This window comes from Lactuca virosa, chromosome 2 (assembly GCF_052849685.1).
Source record: "Lactuca virosa cultivar CGN04683 chromosome 2, Lactuca_virosa_CGN04683_v6, whole genome shotgun sequence".
Taxonomy (NCBI): Eukaryota; Viridiplantae; Streptophyta; class Magnoliopsida; order Asterales; family Asteraceae; genus Lactuca; species Lactuca virosa.
In genome coordinates, this window is record NC_136427.1 from 76830878 (window position 1) to 76841781 (window position 10904).

Below are 10904 nucleotides of genomic sequence, written 5' to 3' on the forward strand. Positions count from 1 at the left end.
GGGTCGTTGTAGAAGGTGGGAATCGACGGGCTAGAACTAGAGGTTGAAGGTGGGTTTCCGGTTGTGCTTTATGATTCCGGCGCCGACTTCACCATTTCATTTATTGATGGGTACTTTCCGATCACCGGTCCTCTCGTTTCTATGTTTGTAGAAAGGTTACGAGGGTTTTTTGATGAGAAAGAGAAAGAGGTAAACCATGTCATCGCTTACATGTTAGCTTATGCTTATGTGGCAATGGAAACCGGCAACAATATGTGAAAGGGATTAGATTGCTAGGTTACAAATAATTCGTTCCCTCATAAAGCCACAAAATAAGTTAAGTGGCTAAATGGGTAAACCCTAGAAACTTAATAGGGTATATATGACATTTTCCCAAAAAAAGACAAGCATTAGTGGCGACACCTTTAGGGTAGATCTTGAGCAATAGCGACGACAACTCCCGCCAGAATATTTGGCCGGAGTAACATTGGCCGGTGGCCGGAATATTAAGTATTAGCTACGAGGTATTTGTTGCGACCCAATTGAGACGACATGTCGTCCATAATAACTTTAGGGGCCACTTTCTTGACTATTTGCGACACTTTTTGTCGTCCCTAAACGTGCCTTTTCTTGCTGTGTTATAATTACCCAACCTCTCTTCATGGTCGTTCCAAATTTCTTTTGTTGTGTGTGCATACTTCACATTGGATCTGATTTCATTAGCTATGGTTGTGGCCAACCACCCTTTGATCATCACTTCCAAAGCATGTATTCTTCCGATTCCTCTCCTAGTTTTGAAGGGTTCCATTGATGAACCCAATTTTATTTTTGGCGAATAGAAAGTTTTGCATCCCCTATGCCCAGTCGTTGTAGTTGCTTTCTCTGTGAGCGCGTCATCGTTCACCTGCATCTGTCACGGGCAAATAGAAAGTTTCTTTCCTGTCGATTCTGGCTTGTATCCTTCGCCGTCACTGTCTGGTATTTTTTATCGTAGGTGCAAGACATTCTCCCATACCAAAAAAGATTTAATGCTCAAATAACTTAGGCAACAAGAAACCAAAAGAATCCTAACCTAAACACAATAGAAAACGTTAAAAAATATATATGACCGACACTAGGATAATTACTCAAAATAATAAGGAAGGTTTCATTTAAAAAGGATCTATCTAGATTTGGTAATTAATATTGAGACCACTATATTATCGTAAATATTTTTAAAACATACCATGTCTACGTAGAAAACTCCTAAGATATCATAGTTGAAATAAAAATTAAATCCATAGAAATCGCAATAGTATCTTCGACATCTATCGAAATCCCTTTAAAATCGGCATTAGAATCAATCCAAATTATCTTTATCACAAAAACCTCATCCAATAAGGGACAAAAGTATCGATTTCTAAAGCGTCGTCAATCAGCATCAAAGTCTGTTGAGATAACAACAATATTATATTTCAAAAAGAACCCAACAATATCATCTTTAAAAAAAATAAGATTAATAACTGCTTTCTATAAAGCATAGTCGTGTTGAATCGATTTCCATATTACCAACTCATCAGCATTGAAGCGTTAATCATCGTTGAAGTACTTCGAAGGTATGTATTCCTTTCTTTCCACGTTCTTTTTGATAATGAAATTCCATTAGTAACGTATCATCTTACAAATTTGACTTTTCCGATATTGTAAGCAAGACATGCTTAATTCAATGTGGCTAACATGATTAGTGATCACCACTCTCGATCACTGCAGTTATTTAATAAGGCTGTATGTTTTTTATATTAACAACTGAAATTTTCATTGATATCGGAGAGATTGAAGTTAAAAGTTCCAAGTTGCATACATTATTTTTTCTTTGACGTTGCATACGCCTTCTTTGGCTTTCTTTTTTCGTTATTTTATGTTTTCTTGATATCCATACATCGATAGAAGAGAACTCCATTCAAAAAAGAAGGTGATCGTGACTAAGCTTCTAACCGAATCTTTTTCACGCTGTTATTGGCAGGCAATCTAAGCACGATGTCAACTGATGAGAATATCGAGGTATGGAAGATGAAGAAGCTAATAAAGGCACATGAATCTGCGAGAGGCAACGGAAGCAGCATGATTTCTCTGATAATCCCTCCACGTGATCAAATTTCACGAGTCACCAAGATGCTTGCTGATGAATTTGGAACTGCTTCCAACATTAAGAGCAGGGTGAATCGTCAGTCTGTCTTAGGTGCTATAACATCTGCCCAACAGAGGCTCAAGCTCTACAACAAGGTACCTCCAAATGGACTTGTTCTATACACAGGAACAATACTAACAAATGATGGAAAAGAGAAAAAGGTTACAATCGACTTTGAACCTTTCAGACCTATAAACGTATCTCTTCACCTGTGTGATAACAAGTTCCACACAGAATCTCTTAACCAGATGTTGGAATCTGATGACAAGTTTGGCTTCATTGTTATGGATGGAAAAGGCACCCTGTTTGGGATAGTAAGAGGCGATAGTAGGGAGGTTCTATACAAATTTCCTGTTGATTTGCCAAAGAAACATGAAACGGGAGGGCAATCAGCTTTGAGATTTGATCGTATTCGTATGGAGAAACGTCACAACTATTTAAGGAAAACAGCAGAGCTTGCAACAAAGTTTTATATCAATCCTGCTACTAATCAGCCTAATGTTTCTGGACTTATACTTGCTGGATGCGCTGATTTCAAGAATGACCTCGGTCAATCTGATATGTTTGACCCACGTCTTCAGGCGAAAATCTTGAATGTGGTTGATGTCTCTTATGGAGGTGAAGATGGTTTCAATCAGTCTATTAAGTTGTCTTATGAGATTCTTGCAAATGTGAAGTTCATACAGGAGAAGCATTTAATTGGGAAGTATTTTGAGGAGATAAAACAGGGTAGAGGGAAGTATGTCGTGGGTGCTTATGACACGTTGGAAGCATTAGAAATGGGTGCTGTGGAAACACTGATTGTTTGGGAAAATCTGGAGATTAATCGATATGTTCTTAGAAACGGTGTTTCGGGTGAAATTATTAGAAAACATTTAAACAAGGAACAGGAGACTGATGAAGGAAATTTTCGGGATTCGGTCAGCAATGTTGAACTTGAAGTTGAGGAAAAGATGTCTCTTCTTGAGTGGTTTGCTAATGAGTACAAAAGATTTGGATGCAAGCTTGAGTTTGTCACAAATAGAACCCATGAGGGATTTAACTTTTGTAGAGGCCTTGGTGGGATTGGTGGCATTCTTTGTTACCTGATTGATATTCACCCATTTGATGAGTTGTCTGATGATGGAGAAAATAATGATATTGAAATTTCTGATGATGAGGAAAGTTATGATACTGAGAATCATGATGAAGGGGTGAATTATGATGCTGAATAGCAATCAACTACTTCTCAAGCTTCTATCCAATTGCCTTGCATATTTCCTCCTTCATGGAATTCTTACAAAGGTCAGTTATTTTTTTCGTATGCATGTATGGTAATGATTACTACTTCATTAGCATAATAGATTATAAAAAGCTCCATGCATAATTCATCACACAGCACTTCATCATTTTACCTCTTACCTCTAGAAAACCGAACTAGAGAACATTTACTAACCTTGACTACAATGTCTCCTTCTTTAGACATACCCAACTTCCTGAATGTTGGGTATCCTACTTGAGTACAATGCTGCATCTAATTGTAGAAAATTGCAAAAGAAGTGCTTCACATTGGCATTGGTTCTTATTGTTTCTTTATATCCACACAAACAATCTTCTAAAAAATTCTGAATTCTCTGGTTGCGGCTAGTTTTACATATGAGGCTTTATGTTTCTTGTACTACCATTTGTAAATTGCATTTTATGTTGGAAAGATTGCAGTTAAAAGTTTCAAGTTGCATAAGATTTGTTGGCTATTCAAAAGCCTGTATCAAGATTAAAGCAATGAAACAATAACAAAGGAAAAACAGAGCATGATACTTTAAAGCTTGAAGCTTTTTATTCACTGAACTGAAAAGGGAGATGATGCACACAACGTACACACAAACAAGCTATTTAAACTTAAAGAATGCTAAAAATACTGCAACTAATCCTACTGGCTTAAGACCCGGACTCAACAGCCACATGGCTTTGAATTATTCAAAAATAATAACACGTGACATAAACTAATTTCTGAATTACACCAACATATTCCTCCCTAATTCAGAAAATCATACCTTCATTACACCAAGGAGACTTCTCATCTCCTCAAACTTCAATCTTCCCAATGAATTGGTTAAAACATCAACCTTCTGTTCCTTGCTACAGACATAAGTGACTAAAATGTCCCCATTCTCAACACATTCTCGGATGAAGTGGAACCGGATATCTATGTGCTTACTTCTTCCATGGAACATTGGGTTCTTCATTAAATCTAATGAAGATTTGTTGTCGACCTTCAGCTCAACAGGCGGCACCTTTTGTCCGGTTATTTCACTGAGCAATCTCCTGAGCCAGATTCCTTCACAGGCTGCCATGGTGGCAGCCATAAATTCTGCTTCACAGGTAGAAAGTGCCACACACCTCTGCTTCTATGATGCCCATGTGATCAAGTTTTCATTCACGTAGAACACCATGCCACATGTGCTTCTTCGATCATTGATATCATTTGCTAAATCACTGTCTGTGTACCCTTTTAGTGAGACATTTTCCTTCCCTTTTGAGTACTTCAATCCACAATTCAAAGTGCCCTTTATGTATCTTAAGATACCCTTCACCGCCTGTAGGTGATTCACAGTTTACTTCTCCATAAATCGACTTACAATTCCCACAGCAAAGGATATGTCTGGCCTCAGCCCACCAACTATGCTTCGATATTCTGTGGGATTCACCAATTCATATTCATCTTCTTTCCTGAGCTTGAGCTTGTGTTCCATGGGGGTCTTTGTGGGATTACAGTTTTGCATACCTGTTTTAACAAGCAGATTCTTGGCGTAGGATTCCTGTTTTAGTGTAATCCCATCTTCCTTTTGGTTCACTTCAATTCCCAAGTAATGAGTTAGAAACCCCAGATCACTCATTTCAAACTTGGTGTTCATCTCCTTCTTGAACATCTGAATACTTTTAGGGCAGCTTCCGGTTACAATTAAATCATCTACATACACTCCTACACTCAGGACGTGTTCATCAGACCTCTTGGTATAGACAGAGTACTCATGGGCAAACCTTGTGAAACCGATGTTCTTTATATGTCGATCCAGGCAAGCGTTCCAAACCCTAGGGGCTTGTTTGAGTCCGTAAAGAGCTTTAGACAGCTTGTACACCTTGTGATCTTGGCCTTTCATCTGGTAACCATCAGGTTGACTAACATATACCTCCTCTTCTAGGTTTCCATTTAAGAATGCCGATTTGAAATCCAGATGGTGAACGTTCCACCCTTTTGAACCTGCTAGGGCTAGAATGAGACGAATTGTATCAATTCTAGCCACTGGGGCGAATACCTCATCATAATCGATCCCATGTCTTTGGGCGTAACCCTTCTCTACAATCCTAGCTTTGTGCTTGACGATCTTCCCACTTGGATCCCTCATCAATTTGAATAATCACTTCAATCTGATAGCTTTGCGATTCTTTGGAAGATCAACCAACCTCCAAGTGTTATTTTTTTCGATTGAAGCCAACTTAGCATCCATCGCTTCTCGCCACTCCATTTTTCTACTGGCCTCAAGGTACGATGTAGGTTCTTCATCACTTCGTATCAGCATAACATATTCAGGGGGTACATGAATTTCATCCGTGCTTTCGTATAGATCTATAAGTAGCCTGAACCGCTTGGGAGCACCACCACCCGTAGAGCTAGAGGCGGTGCTCGGAGTCGCTGTCTGAGTCGATGAATCAATCGTAATAGGAGAATTCTGTGCGACTGAGGTATTTGGGGTATTTGACGATATCGGACTACCCGGTGGGCTTGTTTGTGGTTGACCCGAAACATTAGACTACACAATGTCGGCCCAATTAGATGATGGTGACCCATTTTCATGATCCGGGGAGTCTGGTACCCATTCTTCTTCCTTGCCATTGACTTCTCCAACTAAATCAAATCCAGCGATTGTGAAACTTACACCCGGTATAGCTTTGATCTTTATGCTCTTCTCCTATGTCCAACTCCAATTCTCAACTTATGTACAACCTCCCAGTGTCTGGGTCCAGAAGCCTATAAGCTTTTGACCCTTTTTCTATACCGAGATGTACCAGGGGCATGCTTCTATCTTCCAATTTTTTTAAGTGCCCTTTGACAATCTTCATATAAGCTACGCAGCCAAACACTCTGAGATGTGCTATATGTGGCTTTCTTCCGGTCCACATTTCATAAGGAGTCATCTCCTTCAAAGCTTTAGTTTGAACTCTGTTTAAGACATAAACAGAGTATGTCACACCTTCTCCCCACAATACATTGGGCATGGACATTGACTTCAAATTGCATCTCACCATCTCCAATATAGCCCGATTACGTCTCTCTACTACTCCATTTTGTTGTGGAGAGCAGGGACACGTGTAATGTCTTTCCAATCCGGTTTCTTCACAATACTTCGTGAATTCATTTGAGAGAAATTCTCCTTCGCGATCGGTTCTGAACACCTTAACTTTCTCCCCTGTTTCAGTCTCTACTTTGCTTCTAAAAGTTTTGAACACTTGTAGAGCTTCATCATTTGACTTCAACAGGTATACCCACATTACTCTACTGAAATCATCAACCATCAACATGAATTATTTGTTCCCAGAGGGTGTTGGAGGAGTAATTGGCCCACATAAATCACCATGGATCAATTCAAGCTTTTTCTTTGCCCTAAAGTTCGTCTGAATTGGGAATGAATCCCTTGTTTATTTTCCCACTAAACAACCTTCATAGAGTTGTGTGGGAGCTGTTATTTGTGGCACTCCTTCGATCATATTCTTATCAACCATCTGTTTTATTGAATTGAAGTTTATGTGCCCCAGTCGTTTGTGCCACAGCCAAGTCGAGTCATTAACTTCTCCGACAAAACACACTGCAGTATCTTCTTCCAAATCAATTTTGTAGAGTCTATTTGATGATCTTCCAACCTTCATGAGTAGCTTTCCAATTGAATCATGAACCCATAAAAATGGGTCTTTGATCTTGTTCTCATCTCCCCCTTTTGCTAATTGACCCAGACTGATGATGTTGCTACACAAGTCAGGTATGTAGTATACATCATTCAATTTTCGATGCCCACCATCCTTGCATTTAAAGACTATAGAGCCCTTTCCTTCAATTCTGACTTTCGATTCATTCCCAAATTTCACAAAGCCATGAATTGATTCATTCAAACTTCTGAATTTGGTTTTGTCTCCAGTCATATGGTTACTAGCACCTGTATCTAGGTACCATGTGCAAGATGACTTCTTCAAATTTCCATGGGTTCTCAATTGAGGACTGAGATTTTCTTCATTCAGAAATACCAAGCTTTCATCTTCACATGTTGTAAGCAACAAGGCAGGCTCATTATCGTGATGCTCTTGGACCAGGTTATTCTCGTGGCTTCGTTCCTTTTGTGGGTTCTTACATTTGGATGCATAATGCCCAAACTCTTGGCAATTATAGCACTGAATGTCACTCTTATCATGACTACTCGATGCTACGGAGTTGCTCTCCTTTTGGTGATGTGTTCCGATTCTGCCACCACGACCACCTCGGCCTCCTCCGTTTCTTCCTCTGCCTCTGCCACGATCACCACGTGAACCACCAAATCCACCTCGATTTGATCTTTGCTTTGAGTCACCTTCTGATTTTTTTTAGTTTCTATCGGACCATTCTTTGTGAGTGAACAGGAGTTTCCGATCATCACTTTCACCTTAACTCTTCATACATTCTTCATATGCCTTGAGTCTTCCGATCACCTCTTCAACGGACATTGATTCCAAATCTCCAAATTGCTCGAGTGTCGAGGCAATCTGAAGGAATTTGGACAACACCGCCCTAAGTAACTTCTTCACCACTTAAGATTCTTCTACCTGGTCTCCTAAGGTTCGTAATGTGCTGACTGTGTTGATTACTTTTCTGGTGAAGTCATCAACACTCTCCGTTTCTTTCATGCTCATGGCTTCGAGTTCAGCCTTGAGTGTTTGAATTCTGGCAACCTTCACTCTATCTGCCCCTACAAACATAACTTTGAGAGCTTCCCAGGCTTCTTTGGCAGTCTTCTTCTCCGCCAGTGTCATGAGCAAATCCTCAGGTATTCCCTGATAAATGGCAGCCAAGGCCATGTTATCCTTCTTTGCTTCAACAAGGGTGTTGGGTGTTCTGGGTTCTACAACATCCCAAACACATTGAGCCATCATAAACACCCGCACATTTATTGCCCATGCCCCATAGTTGCTTCTTGTTAACATCGGATGGTGGAGTGTGATTTGACAGTCTTTGTCACCATTCCCATTGCTGCTGCTGCCTGTCATTTCTTCTTTTCGGGGTTGATACTTGGGCATGTACCATGTTAGCTCTGATACCAAATGTTGGCTATTCACAAGCCTGTATCAAGATTATAGCAATGAAACAGTAACAAAGGAAAAACAGAGCATGATACTTTAAAGCTTGAAGCTTTTTATTCACTGAATTGAAAAAAGGAGATGATGCACACAACGTACACACAAGCAAGCTATTTAGACTTAAAGAATGCTAAAAATACTGCAACTAATCCTACTGGCTTAAGACCCGGACTCAACAGCCCACATGGCTTTGAATTATTCAAAAATAATAACACGTGACATAAACTAATTTCTGAAGTACACCAACAAGATTTACACATTTTAACTTAATGTTGCATATTCTTTCATTTCCGTTCTTATAACTTTTTTGGTGTCCATAGACGAGAATTTCATTTACACAAAGAAGGTGACCATGCATCATGACAATGATTCTAATGGGACGTTGCATGCATTTTGTTAATAACTTTTTTGTGTTATGTATTAATAATTTTTACAAATCCTTGGTGGATTCCAGTGGAAACAAACATACTTATGTTGCTATTGGTAGGCAAGTTAAGTAGCATGGAAGCTGATGTTGATGAAACTGCTAAAAAGACAAAATGTGATGATGGGCTCAGACAATCTTATATCTTTGACCTTGACAACCCCTGTCTTCGGTCAAACAAAAACTTGACTGTTATTGATGGGGGAAATACTAATACAAAATCAACCACTTGTCAGATGCCACCACATGAGTTTCAAACATCATTATTACCTAGCTGTTCAAGGAATCCTTCGTGACTGAGGTTAGTTATTTTTACCTATAAATGGTCTCTTTTATACTGATTAACTATACTAATCTTTGTTTTAATTATTAGGAATTTCCATGATTCATTACAATTTTACTTGGCTTTATCATAGTTTTGAAAGGAACCAAGTTTCTTCACTTTTTTTTTCTACACATTAGATCTGATAACTATGATCTTGGCAAAGTTTTTATTATGATTTTAATTTCGATTCATCATGCATACCACTATTTTAATTAGGTGAAGTTTTTACTATGAGCAGAAAGGGACATAAGTTTTTTTTCAAGTACATTGATATCAGGCAAAATTAAAATCCGAGGCTCAGTGTTGTAACCAAGTTCACCTATTTGAGAGCAAGGAAGAAAAATCTACAACTGAAAAGTATAAGTTGAGGTACTCTAGCAGGTGTGAAACTAAAGTGAATAATTCATATGGTTGCATTGGTTGTTTTTAACAACATAAATACTTCATCATATCAAACGGTGCAACTTATGCCTTTTTATGTTATTTAGTGTTAAACTTTCTTGTAATGCCTTTTTTTATGGCTTTTGGCAGTGAAGCAGTCGGAACAATCTTGATGGATGAGAGATCGTGCCCCAGTTCCCTCTTTAGTTCCCTCCTTGAAGACGTTGCATGAGAGTATTTTTGTGTTAACTTGATAAAAAGATCCTAAAGAATATGAACATCTATGTGGATTGACCATGATTAATGTGCATTTCAAGGGCCTTGAGTCTCCATGTTAACTTGAGATTTTCTGTGGCGCTTTTAGACTTTATGTTACTTTTTATGTTAGTTGCATATCAGTTGTCATAGCTTCTCACCATGTTTTATTTCGTTTGATCATTCACCAAGGGATTATTTATGTTGGTATTTGTTCGTTTACACTTTTATTATGTTTCTCCAAATTATACCGGTCTTGTTGATTTTAAAGTTCAAGATTTTTTTTTTATTCCAAAGTCTTAGGAAATATGGTGTATCCTTCAGAAAATTGAAACGTTTTCAGTTAATAATTCAATTTCCATATTGATATACAAAAAACAAACTTTTTTTACAAAAAAAAAAATACACTATTGTTTGTTGTTTTTTTTCGATATTTATGTTTATTTTTCATCCAAATATACCAAAATTCTCGAATGTTTATCGTTTATAAATAGACCTGGCAATGGAGCGTGTTTTGACCCTGATCCGATCCAAACCCTTAAAAATTATATGGGTTTTGAGCATAGTTTTTGATCCGTTTACCCGTTAACGATTCGTACCCGCTAACCCTTTTATTAAAAGGTCGGGTATGGATCATCACCGATCCGCTCCGTTTATAACCCGCTCCGTATAAAATTTTGAATTATATATTTATGATTTATTCTGCCTAAAGTTTACTTTTAATTCCAATTGAAAGAATAAAGAGAAAAAGCCAAAGACTAAACTGTTTTTACATAGGACTCGAGGACTCGACTTCTAAGCTTACAGTCTTCTACCAAGAGTCATGATGTCATTTCATTTATATTTCATCAAGAAATCATCAATTTCATTTATAAATCAACAAATTCATTTATCAACCAGAAGAAAGTTTGCAATTGATAATCTCTATCAATGCAATTGACGTTAAAAAACCAATCGGAACTTACTATAGCAATGATTTTATTTCCAATCGAAAGTCCTTGAGTACGTAATAT

General features: G+C 38.2%; 1 pseudogene across 2 annotated transcripts; it reads left to right on the forward strand.

Moving 5' to 3' along the window:
• The first annotated feature begins 1528 nt into the window (after positions 1–1528).
• Positions 1529–10046, forward strand: LOC145156400 (eukaryotic peptide chain release factor subunit 1-3 pseudogene; annotated as a pseudogene). 2 transcript variants are annotated; one of them, XR_013736670.1, is made up of 5 exons: positions 1529–1574; positions 1982–3430; positions 8961–9231; positions 9472–9624; positions 9787–10046. The product of XR_013736670.1 is annotated as a eukaryotic peptide chain release factor subunit 1-3 pseudogene, transcript variant X2 (transcript). The 2 variants fall into 2 exon arrangements; XR_013736669.1 differs by having other exon boundaries at positions 9494–9624.
• Positions 10047–10904: the final 858 nt, after the last annotated feature.